Source organism: Pundamilia nyererei, unplaced genomic scaffold (genome assembly GCF_000239375.1).
Source record: "Pundamilia nyererei isolate P.nyererei 1_Seehausen unplaced genomic scaffold, PunNye1.0 scaffold00016, whole genome shotgun sequence".
Classification (NCBI taxonomy): domain Eukaryota; kingdom Metazoa; phylum Chordata; class Actinopteri; order Cichliformes; family Cichlidae; genus Pundamilia; species Pundamilia nyererei.
In genome coordinates this window covers 1727056-1753563 of record NW_005187417.1, presented here as the reverse complement: position 1 = coordinate 1753563, position 26508 = coordinate 1727056, and the positions used below count along the sequence as shown (strand labels likewise).

At 37.5% G+C, this 26508-nt stretch overlaps 1 protein-coding gene across 1 annotated transcript in view; it reads right to left on the bottom strand.

The window, feature by feature from the left end:
- LOC102205028 (cingulin-like protein 1) overlaps positions 1-26508 on the bottom strand; it is a 54071-nt gene that overhangs the window by 23782 nt on the left and 3781 nt on the right. The window contains exons 2-3 of the mRNA XM_013908898.1: positions 9832-9939; positions 6979-7109 (exon numbers count right to left, since the gene is read on the bottom strand). The gene's annotated coding sequence lies outside the window, so the exon portion shown is untranslated. The remainder of the gene's footprint in view (positions 1-6978; positions 7110-9831; positions 9940-26508) is intronic.

Genomic DNA, 26508 nt, shown 5'->3' with positions numbered 1-26508 from the left:
GAGTATTCTGAATTTTGTTTGACTTTTCTAAAGGTGCCTGGACATCGGAGAGATGAAGACAGATTGCATGTGCTAGTATTTGTTTTTGTGGGGTTTTTGTGGGAACTGAGTGAATTTCACATGAGCCTCATGTTTCTCCCATTTTCTCTGTGTAACTTTTTTAAAAGTTAAGAACCAACAACAGTTTAGTGTCATTTCGGCTGAAATCAGGGACAGCGCTCTGCCCTGCTGGACTGTGGATGAAGTTCCAATAATTTTTTTTCAGAAATCTACATTTTTCAGTTTATTGTTTAGAAGAAATTAACATCGTGAGGGAAAAATAAATTCTGAAGTTCATGCAAATTAACTCATCAGTCACCTGTCAATCAAACCTGATCTTAACCAATCAAAAGACTTCATTAAAACACTGCGCTGAGGAACATCACCCATCCCGGTGAAAAGACATTAATTACCAATGAGCCTGCGTGTGCGTGTGTGCGTGTGCGTGTGTGCGTGTGTGCGTGTGCGTGTGCGTGTGCGAGAGAGAGAGAGAGAGAGAGAGAACGCACATTCACGTGAACATGTAAACAGACGCACATCGCACCACATGGCAACAATGTGTCAAATCCTGCTTTGTGTGAAACACACGCACACACGCACACACACACGCACACACACACACACACACACACACGCACGCACGCACACGCACGCACGCACACACACACAGCCAGCTGTCAGTGTGCTCTGATTAGGGGCTTATGTACAGAAAAGCGTGAATAGGGTTCCATAATTATGTGAATGTATGTGACAAACACATTTTACTCCATAATTGCAGGTGAAAAACGTGTGGGTGTCATTTTATTTGTTTTTATTTTTTATATTAATGTATCTCACTGCTTGCAGCTTGTCACATATATAATTTTCCTTGTGTCTGGTTTACACAGAATCTATACACTGTGGCGTATAGAATTTATTCTCATGTATAAAATCTGTTCCAGAACACATTTCCATCATGGACAAAGGTGACGCTATACAGCTTTATGTAAATGATCATGCATGTTAATGCCAGGCTCCACTTTTACTCCAATCTCTGCTGAAATCATACATTTAGAGCCGAAGCTAAAGCTGTTTGCAGGTGCATTCACAAGTTACAGATTCAACACTCTGACTATGTCACTGGATCGCCAGATAATTACCCACAGCAACAGTTCTCTTAACAGATTTGAAGAGCAGCTAAGACCGTCATTATCACCACTAAACTAAATATCTTATGGAGGCTTTGCTGGACTGATATATACTGATAAAGAAAGGGATTCACAACACTGGGTTCTGTGCTGTTATAAGAAGAAATGTGTCACAAATATTACACACACACACAAAGAAAGAGGAGTTGAGGGTGAAATAAAAGAAAAGGGTGAGAGGAGTGCAATAATGAGCTAAAAAAGGCTTTGACAGCATAATAAGAAGGAGAAGGGCATGACAGAAACAGATTCCGACAAAGAAAGGAGAGGAGAGAAGAAATCTTGTTGAGTCTTGTTTAATCAAACATCCTTGATATGCTGAAAGACGGGAAGAAAGCCATGAAAGAAAAAAAGTGAAAGGCAAGAAAGAAAGAGAAATCAAGAACGGTTAAAGAAAAAAAAAGAGAAATAAAGGAGATGGAATACAAAAAGAAAGGCCTGATTTTGCGTATGTAAGAGAGAAACTAATAAATACAAATTTTAAAAGGATCAGACTTGGATATTTAAGAAGAAACCCGGGGAAAAAAGGTCCACTTTTAAGTTTCAAAAAAGGGCAGGTGGACTTTGCACTGTACTTGTGCAACTTCCTATTATCATACCTCAGTCTCACAGCCAAATATAAAAGATTCACAAAAATGTAAGCTCGTGCACAAAAGCTGTAGTGCTTTCAGGCTGAAAGCGTGACAAAGAGAAGAGAAGGTGGCTGTCATTCATTTTTGCATTTTAGTGGAAACAAAGTTTCATTTTCATGTTTTATTAGATTTAGGAATCCTGACTGGTTAAATTTAGTAAAACATAGCTGCTGGTATGAAGCCTGAATGCTGGTAGAGCAGTTTAAAAAAAAAAAACCCACACAGTTCATCTATGAAACATACTTCTTTTTGAAATACATCTGTCCAACGTCATGTGAACTTTCAAAAAAGGTAAAACCTTTGTACATGTGCAGAAACAGATCATAGATTTTTTTATATATATAATTTCATTACTAGTCAAAGTTGCATCTTCTGGGTATTAAAAAAAACTAAGTCAACTCATGAATGCTGCGGTTCTTTCAATGGCTCCAAAAGCTGTCCAGCGCCCACAGACCATGTTAAAACATTCAACTCTAAACTTTGTATGTTTTTGAAGTGGAAATATTTGACAAATAACATAATAAACACTGTGGTACAGCACATTTAAGACATTTTTGCTTCAGTTTCAGTGAGGGGGAAATCCAGTTTTTTTCTTGTTTTGTAAGAGCTAGCATTAGCTATCATCATACTGTCGATGCAAATATCCATGAGATTAGGCTTGTTAACAAGTAAGTGAAATTCCTGAAGACAGTGAACTATTAATCCCCATGTTCAAACTAAAAACCAGTAACCAGGAAAGGAAAGGAAATTTGATTTAATAGGATAAATCAGAGAAGCATCAGAGCTTGCCTTCTTGGTCAATTTTATGGGCAACACCAGAAGATTTTGGAAGCTATGAAGTAGAAACTGAATGAACAGAAGAAGAACATGAAGACGAGAAGAGGAGTTGACAGAGTTCAGCTGGGTAGTTTCCAAACTGCCAGTCTGCCTGTTGGTCTTGGCAAAAAGCTGATTTCTTCTTGCGTAACCAGACTGAAGACTAAGTTTCAGTCTGTCTATGGGAAAATACAGCTCAAAGCAACACATATAATCCATCACAATCACACTTTATTTTTTCCTCCAAGTCTGTGAGTTTTTGTACAGATTTTATGAGAGTTTTTGTTCCATAATGCACTGCTGCACATCTTTAAAATAAAAAGTCCATCTTGTTATTTTTAAATGAGACCGATCAGGAGCTGAGGTTTGTTTTGAGATACTTAAAAAACACACTCAAACAGCTCCAGCGCTCTCTTCTCATAAATGCGACATCCCATATTCTTTGTTCAAGTTTCAAGATGTGAGATTTCTGATTGGTGCAAAGAGAATTTACACTTAAAACATTTATATCAATGTGTTAATTAGTTAACAATTTTCCCACTATTAAGTCAGAATGAAGTTGTCTAATAACAGAAAAAAGGCTTTCTTCCACAGATACATTTAGCACCAACACAGCAATATTGATGATAGCTACAATATTTCAAATTGTGATGTTGTGTTTATAATGCAGATATAATAAAACTTGAAATACTTGTGTAATTGTTATTTTTGTAAGCGGTTTGTAAGTTAAAGTGACAGTAAATTTATCCATTGTACAAATTAATTATAGGGAAAAAAGATGTTCTCAGTTTGTTTTTTGTTTCTTTGTTTTGTATTGTTTTTCTATTGTTTTTTAACACTGAATAAACATAAATAAATAAAAACAGCACGTTTGGACTCTTGGTCTCAAAATAATTTTTAAAATTTTTTTTTAAAATTTTTTTTAATCTTTTTTTTTTTATTTCAAGCATCAGTCGGGGTCTAGGAAACTGTTCAATAAAAAAAGAAAACTTGGACAGAAGTTGGCCTTTTCTCTCCAGTCCAACAATCCAAAGAATATTGGAACTTTTTATCCTTGTTATCCTTGTTTTAGACAAACTGAACGTATAGAGAATTCTTCATGCTGACAAATTTCTAAAAAAAAAATTTCTAAATACATTTATATTTTCTTTGCAAGTTAGCTGCCTTCTAGGACAGTCACACTGCGTATAGTACTGTTCATTATTTCAGGTTAGGAACAGCGTGTGTGAAGGACAACTGAAACCAGGGTTAGTGATCAGTTGGGATTAAGGTTTTACTCTCAGAACAGCAGCTCAGTTGTCTTGTCAGAGGACTGAGACTAACTTATGTTGGAGGAGTTTATTTAACAAAGAAGCTAAGCTAAAAAAGTTCAAAGTTTTGCTGTGTGCTTGTTATGAAAACTGTTTGTTAAGCACTACTCAGGTAGAATGTTGAGTCTTAGATTTACCTTGCTCAAAACCAAACCCAGCATTGGCTCCAACATTATTAGGTAAGCCTCCTTTAGAGCCAAAGAAAACCCCAATAAATTTAATGTAGGATGACGTCTTCTTCCAGAAAGCTAAGTGGATACAATAAGTTGGTACCACTGGGCAGGGCAACATGATGAAAACATGTAACTGTTTCACTGGGAAATTATTCATCTCTGCTCATAAAGCTTTTGATCCAAGCTGTGACAAGAGACGATCAGCGTTGGCACTGAGGACCAACAGGGTTGAGAAATTAGGAGGTTTCCGGGAATATGCTCACAATAATGTGTGTGTGTGTGTCTGTGTGGGTGGGTGTGTGTATGCTGCCACACCTTCAATCCTAAGATGTGTTTCAGCTCGTCTTGTCTGCCAAAAGACGGGTTGATGGCAGGAGTACAGAGAGGAAGACAGAACAGGGCGGTGACCAAGACCTGTTACCATCTGATTTACTGTGATTTGCTAACAGTTCACAAGCTCACTTAAATGACATTTTCTTAATGTAGTGCCAATTCACAGCAGCTCCTACCTATCTCCTACCTTACAACGTACAGAGAAACCCAATGACATGGAGCAACTTATTTTACTTTTTCATGCATAACGTAACATAAAACAAATAACATCAGCATTGTGGTCTTTTTTTCATATACATATAATTCAGCTGTTTTACCTGCTAACTTCAGCACAGTCAGAACAAAGCTCATACAATGAATTTCCTTTTTGGTTTACTGGTGTAAACATTTTTGACTTCACCCTATTTAATCTGATAAAATTCTTATTCTTATTCTTAAAGTCTCTGTTTTACAGATCTTGCCTTACAGATCTTCAGGTTTGGACAGATCCAGCTATTCAACTATTTTGTTCACAGTGAAGTGAGCTATCAGGAGAAAACTCCATATAGCAAGGGGTTGAGGATCCAGCATGCACATATCTTACTGCAATCAGCATACATCCATACTTCTGTTGATCTGGCCAACTGTTACATAACGTGGATGTGCTTGTTATTTGTCTGCCTGAGATGTAGAGGGACGGGTTGCAGATGCTGCTCCAAACAGTTTTTCTAAGTCTATTCATGCTTCACTGAAGATGACAATCACATTCAATCACGTTAAAATCATAACTTTGCACAGTAAAACTCAACAAAAGCCCAGAAAAGACCAATAAATGTCTCCACACACCACTGGCAACTTTACACCAGGGAATTACGTGTATTAAGATTATGAGGTTAATGGCTTTTAATAATTTCTAATAATTTTCATTAGAATAAGAATGAGTCAAAAAGTATGCTAGTGTATGGATGTCTCCACTGATGGTAATTAAATTACACAGATCACCATGTGCACAAACACATAAATATACCTAATTCATTAGAAGAGCCATTAACTTTCACTTTCTCTCCATTTCCCTCCACTCCCTCTTTTGGGAAATCCAAATATAAAGGCAGGCAGGATCCTGTTCTTTTTCCAGCAGAGCCGCTCCTGTTATGAGATACAGCAAAACTCCCACAATTATGTTTCGGGTGTGTGACAAAACACCACAAACCAACAGAGGTGTTTTCCACCCTCACTCATGTGGTGAAGTACCACATAGCAGTAGATTTCAATCAAAGAAATAGGTGGGAACCTAAACTCTAAGATTACTGATACTAGTCAACATGTAAAGAATAAATTGTGAATTTGATCTATTCTGTCATATAATTTCCTGCACCAATCCTTCAGTAAACACTGACTTTAATGTTAGCAGATTCATTTTTTTAGAATATTAGGTTTGAAAGTGGGTGTTTTCAGTTTGTTTAAGTATGTCACTCTAAAGGGTTTTAACGTGCAAAAGGACTTTTTTTGTTTTCACTAAGCAAACAAAACAAAACAATGAAAAAAACTCATCATCTCCAGATGTCCTTACTGCAGAAATGAACCAGAGAGAAAATCTGTCAACAACTAACCTGTCATAGCGTGATACAGTTTCAACAGAAATAAAAAAAACAAGCTACTCTCGAGAAAACTGGCCTGTCAAGATGACTGTTGAAATCTTTATCATGCATTAATATGTAGGAGGGTAATCAGGATAAGCCAGTGTTCAGGCCAGCAGTCAGTCTACAGCCCCGTGTGTAGGGGTGTAGAGCCTTACTTCTTAAATAGGTTGCTAATGTTTTATCTTTATGATAATGTAAAGATACAGGCTTTGACAGGTTAGTTTCTTCTTTTAAGACGTTAGAAGAAGCATCATTTGTAGAAGTAAACTACCATGATATAAATACCTCCAGTGCCAAGATGATGAGAACCAGTGTTTCATTTCAGAAAATGAGAAAAGTTCTGACAAGAATGTAATCACTCTACGTACTGTCATATAAACCTACACAGTGTTATTGCATGAACATTAACTAATGCTTCCTGTAGGAGATTAGAGGTGCAGGGAGACCGGTGATACTTTGGACAGCCAAAGTCACCAGTGTGGAAGAAGAAGAAATTCTCACTACCATCAGGACAATAAACTAGAAGTACTTTGATCATATGATGCAACAAATACCATCTATTGAAAATATTTCCGGAGTGATTTAAGACATAACCCAGATTGCAGAAGAAAATCCTGATTCAAGAACTTAAGCCAGTGTCTTGGACTGAACATACTAACATTGTTCAGAAAGGTTATGAACAAAAAACAGATAATGGTGTTGCTCAGCAGTGTTCTTGAAGTTACAAGGTGCTTGAAGATACAAGAAAACTCAAACTTCATCAACTATCCATTCTTCTCAAGTCCAAGAAACAAGAAACTAAAAATATGCTCTTTGAAAGGAAACACTTTCACAACTCCTAATACCAAACCACAAAAACTATTTTGGCTCACTGTGTTCGTATGTTGCTGAGCTCTTGCTCTGTCCGTCTCTGCAGCTGCTGGAGGTGAAAGGTCAATTCTTGGCTCAGAACAGCAAATCCCAGCAGTCCCTCTTTTCCTGTTGTGGCCTCACACACCAAACCCTGAAATGGAACAGTCATTAGAGCTTTCAGGTGCCACTCACTAGTGCTAGTAAATTTTTCTCGATGGCCACCAGCAATATCACAAAAAAAAAAAAAAAAGACAGGAAAACCTCCAGTTTCTGCTCAATCTAGGAATAATATTTGCAAAATTTCCTCAGAATCTATTTGTATGATGTAAACTCTGGGAACAAAAGATAATATGCAACAATTTCATACTAGTCAACACAACTTTAATGCGAACAGAGGAAAACATGTCAAAAACATGGTGTGTTGTGAAACCCACCATGTTAATCAGATTGATAAAGATTATGTAGTAGTGATAAATAACTCTTCATCTGGGACAATCAGGAAGTTGTAATATTGAACAAAATGTCTCAACCTCTACTGAACAATATATTTCATGGTGATATTCAAATCAAACTATATACACAATGAAATTAAAGAATGCTGATATAATTGACAGTCTCAAAGCCAGCCTCGGGCAGCATAAATAAGTGTACTCCATTGTTAGTCCCAAACTTGGATGGTTGTATGAGGAAGAGGATCTAGCAAAAAAAAAATTTCCTGCCAAATTAAACTTGCAAATCCAACCATTATGCCCCCCCCCCCCTTCCCCTTGGGAAATGAGGGAGCAGCCAAAAGTACTTTTACTTTGGTTTGTAGCCAAACAGCTTTAAAAAGCTAATAACCCCATTACCCTTTAGCTATAATTTTACCCTAACGCTAACATGCTAACAAGGCTGCTAAACTACAGCTCAGTTTCCCAGCCACTAATTAAGCCTACTCCGAGATTAACATTTTCTTTTAGTCTAAGACTAGGCTTAATTCAACTCTGGGAACCAAGCAGTATAACCTGCTGATACCTTACAATGAGCATTTCATTCAAGGCACCATAGTGGTGATGCCCAGAGCTACTACAGTAGACAACAGAGTCTTAGTTTTGTTAGATTACAGTGAAAACCTGTTTACCATTTAATTAGGCGGAAGTCCACTAGGACATAATCTTTCCACCAGTTGATGCTGGCACCACACAATGGACAGATCATACAGACAGAAAAAGCAGTCAAGGTAATGAAGTTGGTACTGACATATCCTGGTCCATTTGTGACTATTTTTTATTCTGTTATTGTCTCGGATCCACACACCCAGCGTATGAACTGTTTTATTTAGTATAAGGTGAGGTAAGAAAAATTCTTAACAACTGAATCTCAGAGAAACTGTTGACAATTAAAAAAGACAAAGCACAGATAAGCCACCTTATAAGTCATCCTATATATTTAGTCTGCAGAGTACTACGCAACAGCTCTCAGAAGTCTCACTTTGTCAAACAGAAGAAGGATGAATCACCAGGCATGAGAAATACAGACAGACGAGAGGAGGTGAAAAGAAATGGACTGAGACCCTATGAGTACATAACAAGTTGGAATATAAAGTTCTGGTTGTGAGTCTGAACTTGTCAAGGTGACAGAGTCCTTCAGTGAGCGGCTGTAGGCTGAAAGACAACAGACCGACTGAGTCATCCTGGCAGAACATGACGATCACCCTCATCCTCCCCTTCGTCTGTGTGTCTATGTGTCCATGTGACTCAGTCTGAGAGACAAACTGGCACTATGTTCACTCAGCAGCCAAATCTGATTTGTTTTTCCCAGATATGATCTTTAGTCCTCACTGTCCACAGTGAAAGTGACTAAATTTCTGAATCAGAGTTCTTCAGCTGAACAGAAAATTAAACTAACTTGTGTTACTTTTTGACTATGAATATCATATATGTGGTAATCTCTAACAGTGCTCTCTACCATGTCATGTCATTGGGTAATACACTTCATCAATCAGTTTTATGTAAGAGCACAGGGTGGAGGTGATAAAAAGTTAAGATCTTCGAAATTCCCAGTAGGACTGGCTGGTAGCACATCTGCATTTATGAAACTATGATCATAAAAAACTTCAGAGTGTGACATTAAAACCAACTGACTAGCTTTTCAAAAGCGGGTTTATCTCGATTGTTCTTTTTTTATTATTTTACTTTCTGCAATTAAGGCCTCAGAGTAGGGGAATAAATCGGATTTGAGCTGCCTGTCTGAACATGGCCTCAGGAGACATCCACAAAGAGGGAAAGGAAGGGAGGAGGAGAGGCAGACAGAGAGAAGCGGGCCCAGATTCCCACAGAGAAATGAAGGGAAGAATCAAGCCAATGGCATAAAGAGAGTGGAAATAAGAAAAACAAACCCCCATACAGACTGTTAGGAGGAATGCAGTTAAGGCAGTGTTGTGCAATTAGCCCCATACCCTCTAGCAAAGATTCATGTTTAACAGACATTACGTTAAAATCGAAACTGCCAACTCCAGCCAACATCAAGCATAAAATACTTGATGCCTCAATAATACAGGTGATAACGATCTAACAGGGCTTTTTTCAGTGGTGGTTTTATGTTTCAGATCCTACGGCTGCTGTTCTACTGACCTTCAGACAAATTTATAATGACTTCACTCATGAAAGATGAGTTGTGCATTTCATCATATCTTATACCTGCATTGTAATTTTTGTTATATTATAACGTTAACCCTTGTTTTACCCTTGTATAATTCATGTATAATTGTTTTTTTGATTATATTTTATAACAGAAACCTTTTCATTTTTATATTTATATTCTTCTATACAAGTTTTACTTTACATTACTTTACATTAATTGGAGGCAGGTTTTCTCTTGTTTTTGCCATTTACCTGATCAACAATGGATGATTGTAGGATGTGAACTTCTTCTTCTATTAGCTGCCGGAGTTTCTCCAACGAAGCAGGAAACTCCTCTTTGTTCCGCTGGAAGTTTGGAGACTGTAGAGAGAAGCAGAGCATTTAATCATCTTTCATCTCAGCAAATGTCACACAGTAAATCTGCTGTATCCTTAACAAACTACGGCTTTTGCAGCAACCAAATACCACTTTGAGTCTGAATGCTAATAGCTGCTATTACAGAGAAAGACATTCTGCAACTAAAGTGGGCATTTAGAGTAGAAATTGAGATTAACTGAAGGACAAACGGTTCTGCCTGGAAGACAAAATGACATTGTGAACTGAAATTAGAACAACACCCAATTAGCAAGGCACGCTCCTGTGATTTTTTTTAACCACATGAGCTCATTTTCATTTGTGTGGAATGAAGAGGAGCAATGGGAGAGAGGAAGGCTGAAATTTATCAAATCCTGCCCTCCGCAGTGAACGCTAAACCTCTAAATTCAATTTTGACTTCAAAGTTATGCACTTTTGAAGCAAAGACCGGATATCGTAGATACCAGCACGCAACTGTTTTCCATCTGTAACACAGAGCATGTAAGCAGATGATCAAATAAAATCAGACAGAATAAAAAGATCAAAGCGCTACAAAAAAATAAATACCCCATTGTGCTGCTTTAGATAATTTGACTCAACATAACTGAAAACAAAAGATGAAGATAAAATTATCAACTCCATATAAAAGATGAACACCAGACATTTCAGAAGTGCATTCTTTCTAATGGCCACCAGGGGATGAATCCTCTGGTTGCAAATAGAAATCTGATTATACTGGAGTCTATGAGAAAAGGGCCCACTTCTCACTTTATTAATGGTCGCAGTAAATGCTTTCTTGATGAGATTATGGCTTCAAATGCTCGTTTCAAGTGTTCTTTATTGTGACATAATGCTCATTTTGTTAAATATGTTCCTATTTAGAGCAAAAAAGACACAACCAGGCAAGTAATTTAAGGTTACAACTTTTCATTATATAGCTAAAATTTTATTTGGTCTTGTCAACAGTCTCAGATCTAGATAGTAATAAGGTGGCTTAAATAGAAAGTCTAATAGTTCCAGTTCTAAATACTGCATAAAATAAAAATTAGCCCTTGCCTCAACTGAGCTGTTGCGCTGACTAGCAGACCTCCAAATTAGTACACATGATAAAGCAAATTGTCAGATGACATGCTCTGTAGAGCTCCTGTCCTGTCCTGGAGGAGAGGTCACATCTCTGTGTGTCAGCATGTCAGCTACACGACTCTCTTTTTGTCTTCACTTTGATGGATTACCCTACAAACCTACAGAAAAATGATTGGCAGTATATCAGCAACACAAACTTGAAAATTCCCCAGTGGAAAAGCTGAGCTGGTACAAAAACATTTAAAGTGAAACAAATAAGCTATTTGTAATAGCAAAAGTGCAGAACCTCTTAAAATTGTCTAAGTTGGTTTCAGTCTTTAAATGTCAAAGTGCTCTGTAACATAAACTCAGAAATATTCAATGTTGTTCTGAAGGAGAGACATATAATGGAGGTGTTGGTAACAACACAACTTTGCCTGTTGAGTAGACTCTCACCCACCCACCAGCTTCAAAACCCACCACAGAGAGCCATTGTCAGACTGAGCTGAAGCAGCGAACCTCAGTGACTCATATGTACATTTTTAACTTAAATGAGAAAATCAATCTTCATACATATATAAAAACTACAGATGGACAGCGGCAATTAATTCCGTTCCTCGCCATACGAGTGGATGCATTCATAACATGAGTGGGCTGGTTGTTCATGACACCAAGTCTGTGTTGTCTGATTAAAAGCAATCAAAACAAGTCCATTGTATTTTAATCCCTCCGAGAAAGATTATATGCGCTGACAGGAGCTTGGGAGAGCAGAGAGACATTTTTAGTTGTTAAAAGACGACAGAAATAGGAAAACCATTCTTGGTTTACAGTATTTAAATGGTGTGTGACATTCAGTGGACCCAACAAAGTCCTATTCTTTTTAGAAAAAGTAATTAGAAAGTAAAATATAATGGCTGATGAATGTGGGACGCTATAATTCTCTCCTCATTACTGTACAACCCTTACTCCTAGAAATTATGTTTATATACTGCTAATTTGTTTTTCCAATTATGCTTCCCGACAAAACCTAATTGGCGAAACAAATTAGTCATATATAAATGCTGCAACTGTAAGAATAATATAACCTCACACTGTCTATGGTCTTAAAGAAATGTTTAAATACATATTTGAGTAAAAACACAAATGGTGTTAATACATAACTACATTTTAAAAATATGATGGCTAAGGCCTTGAGACCACTGGATAACCTGCTAGCAACCAAAAATCACTAGAGAAAAATTTGTATTCCTGAACCAAATGAGAAGTGGTTACGTGAGGTTTTTGGCAATCCCTAGGTGGGAATGATCACAAAGATATGCACAATACTCGATCTAAAACAACCTTGCAATTAATTTGGTCACTAACATGTTGCTCAAGTTGCCTCTAGTTTGCACAGAGGACATCAACTTGTCTACAAACACTCACCAAATATTGGCCAAGCAATTTAAAATTGTAAAAAGTGCAAAACAAACAAAGCTGAAATGAAATGAAAGTAAAATTTGCCACTTTTACAACACACTGGTTGCAGCAGTAAGGCACAACTTTTACTTTGAAGACAAAAGTTTCAAACGCCTTTTCCAGTTTTTATCAAACTTGAAATTTCACTACTGCTCAGAATGTAATTGACATCGTCCACAAACACTGCAGGAGACAATCTACTAGCAACCAAACTAATCACAATTTGATTTTTTTATGCAACTCTGTCTCCGATTTCACCCGACAACAGAAGTGAGAAGACCTTAAGAGAAGTGTTTTGGGGCGTCGTGAGGCTAGGCTACGTTAGCCATTTGCAGCTAACGTTACATTTGCAAAGTGTTACAAGCTACAATTTCACTGCTGGAAAGCAATTTCAGTCATTCTTCGTTGATAGGAAAGGTACACTGTGAACAGGTCACCAGTTTGTTGCAGGGCTAACACATAGAGACAGACAATGGTAGGACTGAACTAAGAACCTTGTTTAGTTTGCTAACCACTGCGCCACCGTCCTGAATAAAGCAAAATAAATAAAAGCTTAGTTTTAGCTTTGAGGCTTTATAATACTGAATTTAAAAGCTCTTTCTAGGCTAGCTAAATAGCTAATTTGACAATCACAATTTATTTTCCCTTTCAATACTAACAGGGCAGCAACGTAGAGAAAAAAAGACCACTGAAAATTAATGTCATTTACAACCTCAAGGAGATAGATCCACTGGCAACATAAAGTGGGCAGGTCCAAGTAAATCTTTCTCAACTCAGAAACAAGCAATCACAGAGACTTTTAATGTGAATTAAAGAGACAGCTGATTGACATATGACAAGGTACTAAAAAGGTTAGAGGGTTACGTAAGCAACCAAAGCCCAAAATGTCTGCTTGCAAGAAACAGCGAGCAAAGCGTAAAAGCAAATTGCTTCCTTTGCGGGCACCCCTTGGTAACTGACCAAGTGAGCAAACATACACAACTGTCACTTGTGAAATGTTTTTTGTAGCTAAAAAAAAAAAAAAACATTTTCTGAAATGTCTCACTCTGAGGTATCTCATCAAATATTTATCACTGCAAAAGATTCAGTAAGGTAAATTCTTCATTGATCAAGCCTTACATTTCAACAAACAGCTTCAAATGAGCTGCTACCAAACTTGTAAAACTGAACTCTCTTAATTATCTCACACTTTAGCCTTCAGCTGTGAAACATTTCATAAGTACTCACTGCAGGACGTGGAGAGAGAGAAGTGCTCATGATGACAGACGGGCTCAAAACTCATTTCCTGACTGAGCTCAGACCACAGGGGGGTTCTGTGTTTGCATGTGTATGTGTTAGTGGGTGGGCTGCACTACTGTGTACATGGAGATGACCCTAACTACAACCTCTGAGACAGAGAGGATGAGAGAGTGTTAGAGAGACTGGTGGAGAGAGAATGTGAGCTGGTCAGTTAATCTCCAGCCAAGGTTTGTCACGGATTGTGGGCTTGATTGATTAGCTCACTCAGCCTCTTATGTGTGTGTGTTTGAGGGCGATACAGAGGGAGGAAAAAGCTCTAGACTTAAAATTTTGTTACAAAACTTCAGCTTTAAATTGTAATACACGTTTGGTCCAATTTGTAAGACAATGCAAGCTTTAGTATCATGGGTTAGGCATTTCAGACCTTGTATTTCATATGCAGATCAGTTTTTAAAGGTATTATTTAGATATCCTAAAGAGTACAAGAACCCATGTCACAAATACCAGTTCCTGCCCTGACCCCTCAAAGTCAGGGGGAGTCCCCAGGGTGTGTCTAGGTGGGGTCTGATGACTGTAGCAGGTTAAATAGACACACCTTTATAAGTATGCAGGTATGAGGAAGGTGAGGCCTTCTTCCCAATACCTCTGCAGGCCTCCCCCTCCTTTTTCAAGACTCTTTAATCATATGCCCACAATAAGATTTAAGCAGCAAGATTAAAAGTCCAGACCTTGCCAGATTTTGCAGTTGGACTGAAATTATAAAGTCCAGGTTCATCCTTCAGAGACAGTAATAAAACTGGCTAATGTCAGGGCAAAGCCACTTAATGCGTTTCTGTTCCTTGTGTAAATGTGTGTAGATTTTATCATAGAGGTGGATCTAAAGGAACAGTCCACTTACCTTATATCACTCCTCAGGACAACATGAATTTTTACACTTCATCAATGCCAGCTCCAAATTCACTCCCGTTGTACGTCTCTGTGTATCAGGTGGCATTTCTTATTTTGTCTCTTTAAGGTTGTCGGTCATGCTTCTTTTGCTTTTTGCATCCCTTTGTAGTCATTTCAAAGCCCTCTGTGCTGATTTTGCTTAAGGTCACTTTCTATGTCTTTCTGATCGTTTTGCTTCTCCATGTTGTCAGTCTCCCTTTGTGTTTGTAGTCATGTGATTAAGTTTACAAAAAATACAAGCAGCCACTTCACGCATGGCCCCCTTGACCCCTTCCTGCACTCGACTGCTTTTAAAAGCTTGTTTCCTGAAAACAGCTGCTGGAGGAAATTGACTTTAGGACATTAAACCATAAATTGTAAACACAAATGTGCTATTAAACCAAACCTATATGAGCTAAAATAGGCTAAAAGCCTGCTGAAGCTTTACTCTGACTCTGATTTAGTCTTGGCAGATTCTGTAAAAAAAAAAAAATCCAGAACACTTTTACTCATAAATGAGTTAGCTCGAATTCAACTAACCTGCAGTCCAGTGTAGAGTTGAAATCATAAAACCTTCAACCTAGTCAAGAGTTGTCCCTGCTCCAGGAGCTAATGAAACGCTGTCATTAGTGAAAGTAAGATTTTCCTGATAAGAGTGTTACTTTCCCTCTTTTCAGATCGCTTCTAAGATATTTTTTTAAGATCTCATTGTTTAAACCAATAATATTATGTTATGTAATCAGGTGAGACACTCTACCACCCACAGGAAGTTATGAATCACGCATCATCACCTTTGTCATTGACACTAGCTCTCTTAATATTGAATATCATGGTGAATAGTTGCTTATTCAGAATGAATTTTCTTTTTGTTTTTTTTACAATTTTCTTTTTAGGAAAAAAGAAAATCTTAAAATCTGTAAGTGAGGCATTTTATCAGATAAAAGGGTCAGAGGTCTATGGGCATGCACTGTCACGATAACTGCAGATATTTGTTGCTCAGCAAGCAACTATGTCTGTACACAAGGAAACCTCTCCTACCCAGCACGCCTTATTCATGACTCACAGCTCTGGTATGTCACCTTGTGCACTGATGCACTTTGAGCCACCAGAAGCTTTAAACTGGGAGTGAACAGCAGGCGACGCCTTGCAGTAACATTTACTGACGAGGAATGTTTCATTATGGAAACAACTTTTAGTGACGAAGTTCATTAACAGTGTAACGATTATGTTAATTTACAAAATTGCCAAGTCATGTGTTTTTTCTTTAAATATAGTCTGGTTAACTCCTAATGCTAAAAATGTCATTCTAATTTTTCAAAATAAAGACCTCCGTCAGATAAAACTACATTTATGTCTTTAAGTTTAAGGCTTGTCTTATAATTGTTAATACAATTTACCAAATTGTTAATAAAATTTACCAAATTTCCCCTTGTAGGACAATTAAAGGATTATTCTATTCTATTCTAAAATTGTAGTTCTGTCAAAACAAAACTGTGAAGATGTTTTCAGAAACCTAACACTGCATCTGAAAATGAAGAAGCTAAGTGGTGAAATTCTCGTTTCTGGATCTTTCCTGCTGGCTGCTAGCACATTAAATGGCCTATTATGTTTAATGTAAGTCCACCAGATAGAACCTGTTACTTCCCACGCTCTGTCAAAAACATTGTTTTTACTATACACAGTGAAAATAGAAAGTTAAATTCCCGACTGTCATCCATTATGTATTAAAAACTACAAAAAACATACGTGTTTCAGTTGTGCTGAATTGAACACTTCTGCCAACCTGATTTCTAGGGGAAAAGCCTACAATGGGTACTGATCTACACCACAACAGACATTTCTACTGCATTTTTTAACTCTATTTCTACTCAGCTGGACTGCGAACTGGAACAACTGGGATCAAACAATGGAGGAGCAGAAATGCAGAAAATACACAGCGGAGGACAAGGAGGTCAACATAACTTTGACCAAACAGAGTGTTTAGTCTCTTTGGAAACTTTCGGAACTTATTTAGAAATTCAAGTTTGAAATCAACCCAGTACTGAGGATTGTAGTTGATTAATTAATCACAGCTAAACCTTACTGGACATGCAGTTCTTTCAATTCAATTCAATTTTATTTAAATAGTGCCAAATCACAACAAAAGTCGCCTCTTCCTCTCTCTCTGTAAACACACCAGCAGTATAAAACAGCAGAACCAGTTTGTCTGTACCCAATGAGGTGAATAAACAAAATACCACCTCTCCTGTATTTGCCCTCTTCCTGTCACCTCCCCTTTTAATTGAAGCATAGGTGGGCCTGTCCCTCTGTAGTTAACAATTACACAAGTTCAGATTCAGATCTCTTGTCACCCTGACGTTAACCATGTCAAACACAACAAAACCACTATGCCCCCCCATTTCTTGAAAAGTGCTCACACACACAGTTTACTAGGTGATGTTCAGGAAGCACTTTCTAAACTGAGGGAAAAGGAAAACTTTATACATTTGTCAAGTGATGATGTGAAAATAAAATGTATTTGGCATCTTAATGCAGATGACAGCTTAAACTAGGGAACACTTAATTCAAGATTTCCACAACATGTATGGAAAAACTGTGGCAGATAAAGTGCCATTACGGAAAATAATCCACCATCTTCCAGTAACTTCCTTTTTTACCCTAATGCACGACCTACACCAGACTGATTAATGGTATGTTTTTACTGCATACAGGTATTACTCTGGGTTATTTTAGGGTTTGGCACAATACCACTCTCACCACCACCCAACCGCATCGCAATGCATACACATGCACAGGTGTGCAGGGCTGGGTGTGCAACCTACTTATGATGAGCTCCTCCCAAAGACTCATCCAAAAGAAATAAAACCTCTGTGAGCTGTCGTCTGTCCGACAGTCAGGGAGAAAAACAGGTAGAGCAACACAAAGACACAGCAGGTAGACCTAAAGGAAACCAAACATGCAGTGGGAAATTACACATTCAGGGAGACAAGAACATAAAACACAACCTTGTGTCCTATTGGGAGTGTCCCCGATTAGAAGAAGTGAAAGTACCAGCCTTTAGTTTGAAAGCTAAAAATAATAAATATATTTAGATTTTACAAATAATGGGACTTTCCACGACTGAAAGCACAATTAGTTGAAAATAACATTATACCGTATAACTTCTAAAGAACTGGACACAATCCAAGACCCACACGGGCGACAGATGTAAAACACGGTTCTGTTTGCACTACACAGGGTGGGTCCTCGAATGTGTCTGCATGTTTATTTGCGCAGTCATGAGTTTTTGGTCTGCAGACAGACACATTATAGGTGAATGATTAAATTTTACCACAGATTTACACAGATGTTTGATTCTATGTGAACCGTCCAACAAAATACAGACAAAATGCTTAAAAAAATGTCTTGCAACAATAAGATAAAAATAACAGCTAATGGACAATATGTGATTCAAGAAGAGATTCTGATGGGCAGTCTCACAGCAATCCTTCAGAGGCTCAGAGAAAAGTGAGACGCCCCTGATGAAGCACTTGTAGAAGTTAATTGTGCATAGACATATGACTTCATTAGTGACTTTATGCAATAACTCAGCTAGGCCATCTAGTAACGTTTGGCTATGTGATGCATGTAAAGTCATTTATTTAAGAGTAGTACTTAAAACTACTTGGATAGTCTGAATCTCTCAATACTGACCAGTCCAAATACAGGCAAAGGAATATGCCTGACCCAAATTATGCATCGTTGAAAAACATAAAGCCTCACAATTCAAAAAGTGTAAACCATTGTACGATGCAAATACTACAGTGAGAACTGTTCCATAGTTTGTCTTAAGAGTGACTGACCAATAAAACAGCACTTAGTGTAGTGAGCAAAACGCTTCAAGGCTTTAAGTAAAAGAAAATTATTTCACACATCTTTCCATTTTATTTAAAAATTATTTTTACTATAACATGAGAATTACCAGTACTTCCAGGTGTTACACACTCAACACCTTCTCATCTGAATAGTTTTTGCTGCCCATCCTTAACCAGATACTAACAAGGTGGTGGCAAAAAAAGGCAATGACAACGTATGACCATAATGAAATTAGAGCTTTGCAACACAGCAACATGTAACGTAATGCTCATGCCCTATCAGAATTTAGGGTTGACTCTTTAAACAACAAATAGAGTCAGCCTAGCCCAGTTGGAATAGTGTGTTGGATATGTTATAATTTCCAGTCTTTATGTCATAAAGACTGTTTTCCATCCCCTGTCAGTGTTTCTAGAATCAGATTCTATTTGTGGTGGTTGCGGGGTGGTACGTGTGTACATGAACGTACGGTACACCTACGCTTGCTTAAATGAGTTACAAACTAACACTATATACATTTAATGAGAATAAATAACAGAGGAAACGCCAGCCATCTCCCCCACTTCTTGACAGATTTCAGCAGCTGGTGATGGCAGCTCGTTTTGCTCTGCAGCTTCTGCGAGCTCAGTTTAGTGGCACATGAACCAGCTCCCCACCTGCCGAAGGTTCTGGTTAGAGTGGTCCCTGCAGCTTGCAGCAGATCTCCAGAGCAGAACAAAGACTACTGTTGCCACCTGCAGTTCACAACAATGGGCGTTGGAGATTGAGCTGAATGATGTTGACAACCACCACAAGGGTGACCTGGCTGAAATGGGCCAGAGCTAACAGGTTAGCAACGACTGATGTTTGAAAATAAGAGTGAGATGGTTATTGAGTAGTAAAGTGGAGGCTGGAGGCATTCTTTAGTTCCAAACATACTTTAGTGGCCTGCCTATGTGTGAGAAAAAAACCCAACAACAAAGACTTTCCATTTGGCATGAATTTGGTATGAAGGTTGGATAAATGTGTATTCTATTTGGCATACATGCCTAAGGCTAACCACACAGTAGTCTTTTCCAACTAACAGTCAGTGGGGTGCATTTAAAAAAAATTAACCTTGATGAAGTTGGACAAATTGGTCATTTAGAAATTTGTCAAAAATGCTGCCATTGTTAACATAATCTAGCCTCTGGGAGACTAATCTGATGCTTTTAAGCTGATTTGCTGAAATATATTACTTCCTTTTTGCTTCAAAGCTTCAGTTTTACTGCCCTTGAATAGTTTAAGCAAAGCAAAATCAGTTTTACCCTGAAAACAATAATAAACATGCCAATTAATAAGAAGCTAACACCACGTTCAGTACAATAATTTTTTACTCTAGAGCCATGATGTGTAGGAAAAATATTGCACTTGTTGACAAAGTAGAAGGATATGCAAATGATAAACACTTTCTTTTTTAAACTCACTTCACTTTCTCATCTCCAAGTTTAGTTTCAAAACTAGAGCATCCACAACAACAACATGCACCAAGCACTGCAACTCCCACCCAGCACCCACCCAGCCTGCGCCCACTCGGCCCTCCGATGAGGCTTAATGAGTAATAAGCACTGGGTGACCACAGTCTTGGAGTCAAGCCAACTTTCCCAGATGCTAAATTGAAGCCTGGAGGTACTGCATAATGCAAAACAACACTCATTAAAACTTGGAGTGAAAAAACAAAAACAAAACACAAGGAGCTATAAAATGCAAAAATGCACTGAGATGCATTCGAGGAGAAGCTCTGTAGCAGTTTCTAAATGATGTAGATGAATAATTAACTCTCAGGTGTCCATTAGCGGAAGAATTTACAAGATGTAGAAAATGGGTTCCAAAACACACTCATGACCTTCAAATCGAAACCATTTGGCCCGAGCACTATGTTATGGAGGCGAGTGTGAGCTTTGGAAAGGATGATGAAATGGAAGGAAATCAACAGCAAAAAGAGCGACGTTTCTAGAACCAGAATGTGAAGCTTTCCCACTTCAGCTAAATTATACAGTACTGCAGTTTTTCTTCTTATTGAATTTACAAATGGATAGTGTAATGGATTGCATTATAGTAAGTTATTTTGATAATCTCTAAAAGCAATTCAGTTTGTATGGTGTCCACAGAGCTTAAAATCACTACCCTGTCAGTGATTTTAAAACTTCTTTTTTGCTAAAACAGCAGCCACAGTGGCAACAGACAAAAGAAATGTGACTGCTGAAAGCTACACTATTACACAGCTACATTTTTAATACAATGTAATGATAACAAAAGGTAACAACAACATTAGAAAGCAAATTCATAGATCTGCAGATGACCCATGAACACAGAACTGGAATCGACTTAATGTGATGTCCAAATTGGAACTACAATGAGCTGTAAATACGTGTTCAAACAGTGAGGCTATTAGTACCTGTAACTGATTACTTTATCTTTTACAATGAATACGTATCTTGAAAAGGAGAAAAAGAAGAAATATGTGTATTTGTTTGGTGTTTATGAACATCTGTTTTTCCTGTCTTTCTATATGCAGTAACCGATGAAAATAAAGAAGAATACCATGATAGGTTTTCGCTAGTACACATTAATACCTCAAAAAATTGCAATCCAATAAGATTCTGAAAGGGCTCATTCCACATGAACAGTATTTTTACTTTAAGTATATTTTGATATTAAACCTTTTTTTTTTAAAGTAGGTCTATGAACTGTAGCTAAGAGTGCAAATACTATTAGCTTTACTGTTTTCAGTATATTCAACACAGCAGTTCGCTTTATTCATTTCATCATTTATTATGGTTTTCTTTGTCCCCTGCCCCTGCTTGTTGATACTCTCCCCTGTATCACCTGATTAAAACACAGCACTGGTATGGCCCTTGTCTGTATGTTAAATATTATTAGTACAGCTGAGAGGCTGTTAGTTTAACCTAGCATGAAAACTGTAAGCAGGTGACTACTGACACATATACCTGCAACCCAAGTGAGTACAAAAGAACAGGAAGTCCTCGAGTTTGTGTTAAAGTGGTGCTGCTGCAGTCTGCAATAATGGCATTATGAAAGACAGGTTAAACTTATCTGCATTATAAACAGCTCAGTGAAAGAAAGTGATTTTCTAGGAAGTCAGCCATCTTGACCTTAGACTAGTGTGAAGTCATGCGAGAGATATATCAAAGAAAGGGGAGTTTCTACCTGCAGGACTGATACCAGCACACAGTGCTAGTCCACCCGCAGCTCCAATAAGAAAAGTAATATTTGAATTACATAGTGTTACTAAAACGAGGAGATCACAACATGGTACCAAATAGTTTGCGTGTGTGTGTACGTTCATCTTGTCCTTCAAAACTCACGCCCTGATTCCTAACATACCATCTCCTTCCTGCTGCTTTCACATGATTCACTGTTGACTTGCAGTTTGTGGCATAATGTCACATTCAGTCATGCTTTTATGTGACTCCTGTGTGTGCATAATTAAAAGATTGTGAGCTAGAACAAGCCTTATGTTAAGATGCCATATTTTTAAAATAATGTTGTTGTTTTTTTTTAAAAAAACAACAACAACATTATTTTAACATTTTGATGTATTTCTACACTGAATCATCCTGGAACTGCAGGCTTAGAGTTGTGAAACTGATGAATTGAGTGAGTAATTTGTAATGCATAAGCACATCTTTATTTTCACTTCATGGAAATAGTAAATAAGTTTTTTTCCCCAGTGTCTCTCTTCTCTCTCACACATGCACAGTAGCTCCACGTCTTTTATTGAGCCACCAAACAATCTGTTCTATAGAAAGGCAGCTAGCACAACACTAAATGTCATTAATGAACATTTCTTTAAACCACAGTGACTAACTGCACAGAGATCTTTTTTCTTCTTTTTTTTTTCAGGGGTTTATAAAAAATTCTTTCTTCCATTGTGTTAATGATTGATGGGCACCAGATGCCACTATGGGGTGTTTCCCATACCAGACAGCTTGACATTTGATTATAATAGGAATGAATGTTGCACACAATAGGTGGCTTGTTGTAAACCTAGGGGCAATAGAAGATAAATAATTATACTGTTTTGTGAAGCCGAGCTATCATTCCACAAACTTTCCAAAAGAAGATTCTAGTTTTTTGAAACTAAGTACACCCATGACTTAACAGTTTGTAGAACCACATTTAGCACCTATAACTTAGAGTAACTGCTTTCTATATGACCTTTCCAGTCTCTCACGTCATTTCTGGAGGAATTATGGTTGTTTTCTTTACATCATCGCTTCAGTTCATTGAGGTTGTGCATAGTTTGCTTAAAGTCCTGCCACAGCATTTCAGTCAGGTTGGACTCTGGACTTTGACCGGATCGTCACATCACCTTTTCTTTTTCAGCCATTCTGTTGTAGATTTGCTGTTGTGCTTAGGATCATTTTCTTGTTGAATGACCCAATTGGGGCCAACATGTCAGATAGCTGGTCTCACACTTGACTCCAAAATACTTTGGTACACAGAGCAGATCATGGCCAGCTGAGTGACAGCTGGCAGTAGTTTGCGGTGTTGATATGCTGTGTTTGGTTTTGGCCAAACATCTCCACACCAGTCTTCTCTGTCTGAAGGACATCGTTTCATGAATCTAAACAATACTGCCATGTTTTTCTTAAAGAAAGGAAGTTTTCTCCCGGAAACTCTTCGAAATAAGAAACACTTGATCAGGTTTTTTCTAATTGTACTGTCATAATCGTCCCAGGAGTAGATGTTGGAACATCTACTCCTGGAAGGACTGTGGTTAGTTGAAAGCTACAGACCATCACACTGCCAAAACATCTGCTGTTATACAGGCGGTCAGACTGTTTTAATCAAGTGCATTTCATTAAGTGGAGAATGAATGATTACTAAGCTGCATAAAAAGACAACGTAATGGTTTTTAAGGTTCAGGTATTTGACATATTGTCTCCGTCAGGCTGCTGAACATGTACAATCACTTCTGCAAACACAAGTGAAGCTTTAGGAAGAATGACAGCAAACACAGACATACTTTGAATATCATCTGACAGACAGCACTGTGAGCAAAAAAGCATAACAGCTATGGGAATGCACCTCAATAAGACATAACACTTTGGTGTTTTTCGTCACCTAATTGCATTCACCTACCTGTGCACAAACATGACACTGAAAAAGTGCATAATTACTTTCTTTAGAAGATCAAAAATACTGATTATAAATGCTGAGTATGTGGATGTTTGATTGGAATATTACCTTAAGAAAATAAAATAAATAAAATAAACCTTTTCCTGAAAATTCAAGAAAAAAAATGGATTAAAACATTCTTGAATTTAAATTTGTAACTGCCCTTTCTAATAAAAATGTCAAAACTTGTCACCAAAGATTTGACATCAAGTGAATTTCTGAATGCTGATGTCATCATTCTTACTTAAATGGCATAGCTAAACGTTAAGGTAATGGAGGTTTCGGCAAATGAAGTAGTCACACACAAAGACTTGTATCTACAGGTGAGAAACAATTTCTTAAAAACAATGACATCATCTATAATCTCAATTATTCTCGCACACACCCAGCTTTGTGAAAGTTGGGATCGTCTATGAGACTGTCCCAAATGGGCTTGGGAAACTGTTCACAATACAGGCCTTACTGATATTCTTTTTTTTTTTTTTAAATTTCATTTGTTTTTAGTAAATCTCTTGTGCAGTACGTTCTAGGAAAACGTATCCAAGTGAGCCAGTTCTGATGTGTAATTTATTAGTTCCCACAGTCATTTGGAGCTATAAAATCTCGATTCAGGCCACATCAGCATGTGATGTGAATGTAGCCTTAGTGCTAATGTGTTCAGGATTAGAAAGCACTGATGAAAATTATATACATCCTTATTAATCTTTATATAATTTGCCCAAAACCATTTTTTCTTTCTTTAATTTGATGTCTTGAAAAAAATCATTTTAGTTTTTGATCAAGACTTCAAGGATGGGATGAAAACTTTCGTCCAGTAAATGCACATCAGGTTCAGCATGCTCCAAAATGAAAGTCAAACTGATGTTGCAGATGTCAATTCAACATCACTTTGAGCTACTTCTTTAAGACTGCTTGGACGTCCTTATTAGACTTCCTAGTTAGTGTTTAAGAAATGCTTTCCATAATATATTTTTTCAGTTTGAAGAAAACAAAATAAACATTACCAATAAAGTTAATGAGAAACAATTGTCAGAGTTTCAGCCATGTTGCTATGAAGCTTTACTTGATTGTAATTTTTAAACTAAAGCCAAGTCTAAACCCTCAAACAGCACTTTGTATTTATGAAAGCCAAAAAAGACATTTTACACTATACTGTAAATGCAAAAGCTCCAAATTATTATCAGCTCATCACATAAATTTTAATGTTAAACTAGCAAAAATGTGACACCAAGAGTGCAGTGGGTTGCAGGGCTGATGATGGTGTTGGCAAAGTTAGGTTTGTGCACTGGCAGTGAGTTGACTAGAGAAACTGAAACCATAGATACAGGATACATTTCTCTTAAGGCCATTCCCTTTAATTAATGCGGCTAACCTGTTTGTGATGTAGGCCAAGTGTTGTGGGTAGTAAGCAACTGTAACGTGTTACTGGCATGTAGCTAAAGGTACTGTGAAGGCCACGTCAACAGCAATTAAGTTACCATAATCTAATGGCTAGATAAGTTTCTCTGTAACAGATATCCAAATGTGCATTTACAAGGAATTTAAATATAATTTAAATAAAATGTCTCCTCATACAGTCCTGTGCAAAGGTCTTAAAGTATCCTTCATTTCTTTCTTTGCTTACAAGGAGAATTTCTTTTTAAAAAGTCAATCTTTGAGCTTTTGTATTTGAACATTGGCTGCCTTTTCACTCAATTTCACTCCAGTCATTGTACCTGACCATTTTTGAATAAATGTTTCTTTGTTTGTTAAGCCACTCAACACTAACCGATGAATCATTCAAGCATAAAAAACGCACTTAACACAAGGGATAAACCAGTGTTGTGTCTATACATAACAGACAACTTAGCAACGAACCAATTCAGAAATCTATCTTTAGCCACATTATTTGTTCTCATTTCTTTAGCTGAATGTCTGGAAAAGTAGCAAAGATAATACAGTGTAAGGGGGAAAAAATATTATTTTTACACCAAAAGGTGGTATCTCAGCATGGCGTGCAGTGTTTCCTTAAAACATTTGGGGAAACTGGACAAATATAGGACAAGAGAAGTGGCAATCCTTCCACTTCCTTATGAAAAGAAATTATCTACCACAGATAAACAGTGTCTGAAATTTATGCCCTTAAGAAACAGGGAAAAAAATCCAGCAAAGATCTTACACAGAATTTGAGATTTATTTTTTTTTTTTTTTTACAATCTGTTATTCTTTGACTTGCATTAACACTTACTTACACAACATTTTAACCCATCTCTACTCCATTACAAACAGTGACAAGGCAAGAGAGAGAGAGCAATGAGAGAGTGTAGGGTGGGTGTGTGCTGAGCAAAACTGTGAAAGAGATCAGTTGTGTATTCTTGTTGGTCTGGTTCGTTAACTGCCTTGGCTAGAGTCAAGTGAAAGAATGTAGTTCCATTAAAACGCATTAAAGAGAGAGAAGATGGGTGTGCGAAGGACAGAGGCTGGATACAGATAAACAGGTTGAAGTTGTTACACATGATTAAACTAAATGTTTTTGTCCCATACATACACATGGTTGAGTTTGAAAAACTGATGAAAAGGAAAAACTGAAACATCCAAAAGATAAGAAAGTGGTATTAAGAAACCAAAGGAACTGGGTGAGAGTGAAAGGGGAGAAAGGGTGACTGAAACAGAGAGAGGTATGATGAATTGTTGGAACATTCTCAGTGAGAAAAGGGATTAAGTCAAAATTTGACATAGAAAAAGAGAGAAATACTGCTGCACAATATGCAATGACTAATGCCTTGTGGGGTGTGTTGGGTCAGTCATTGCCTTGGTTCAACCCTTTTTAAAAACATGTACATATTGTCATGTACATTGTGTCTAGACTAAATGAATCAATGTCATACACACATC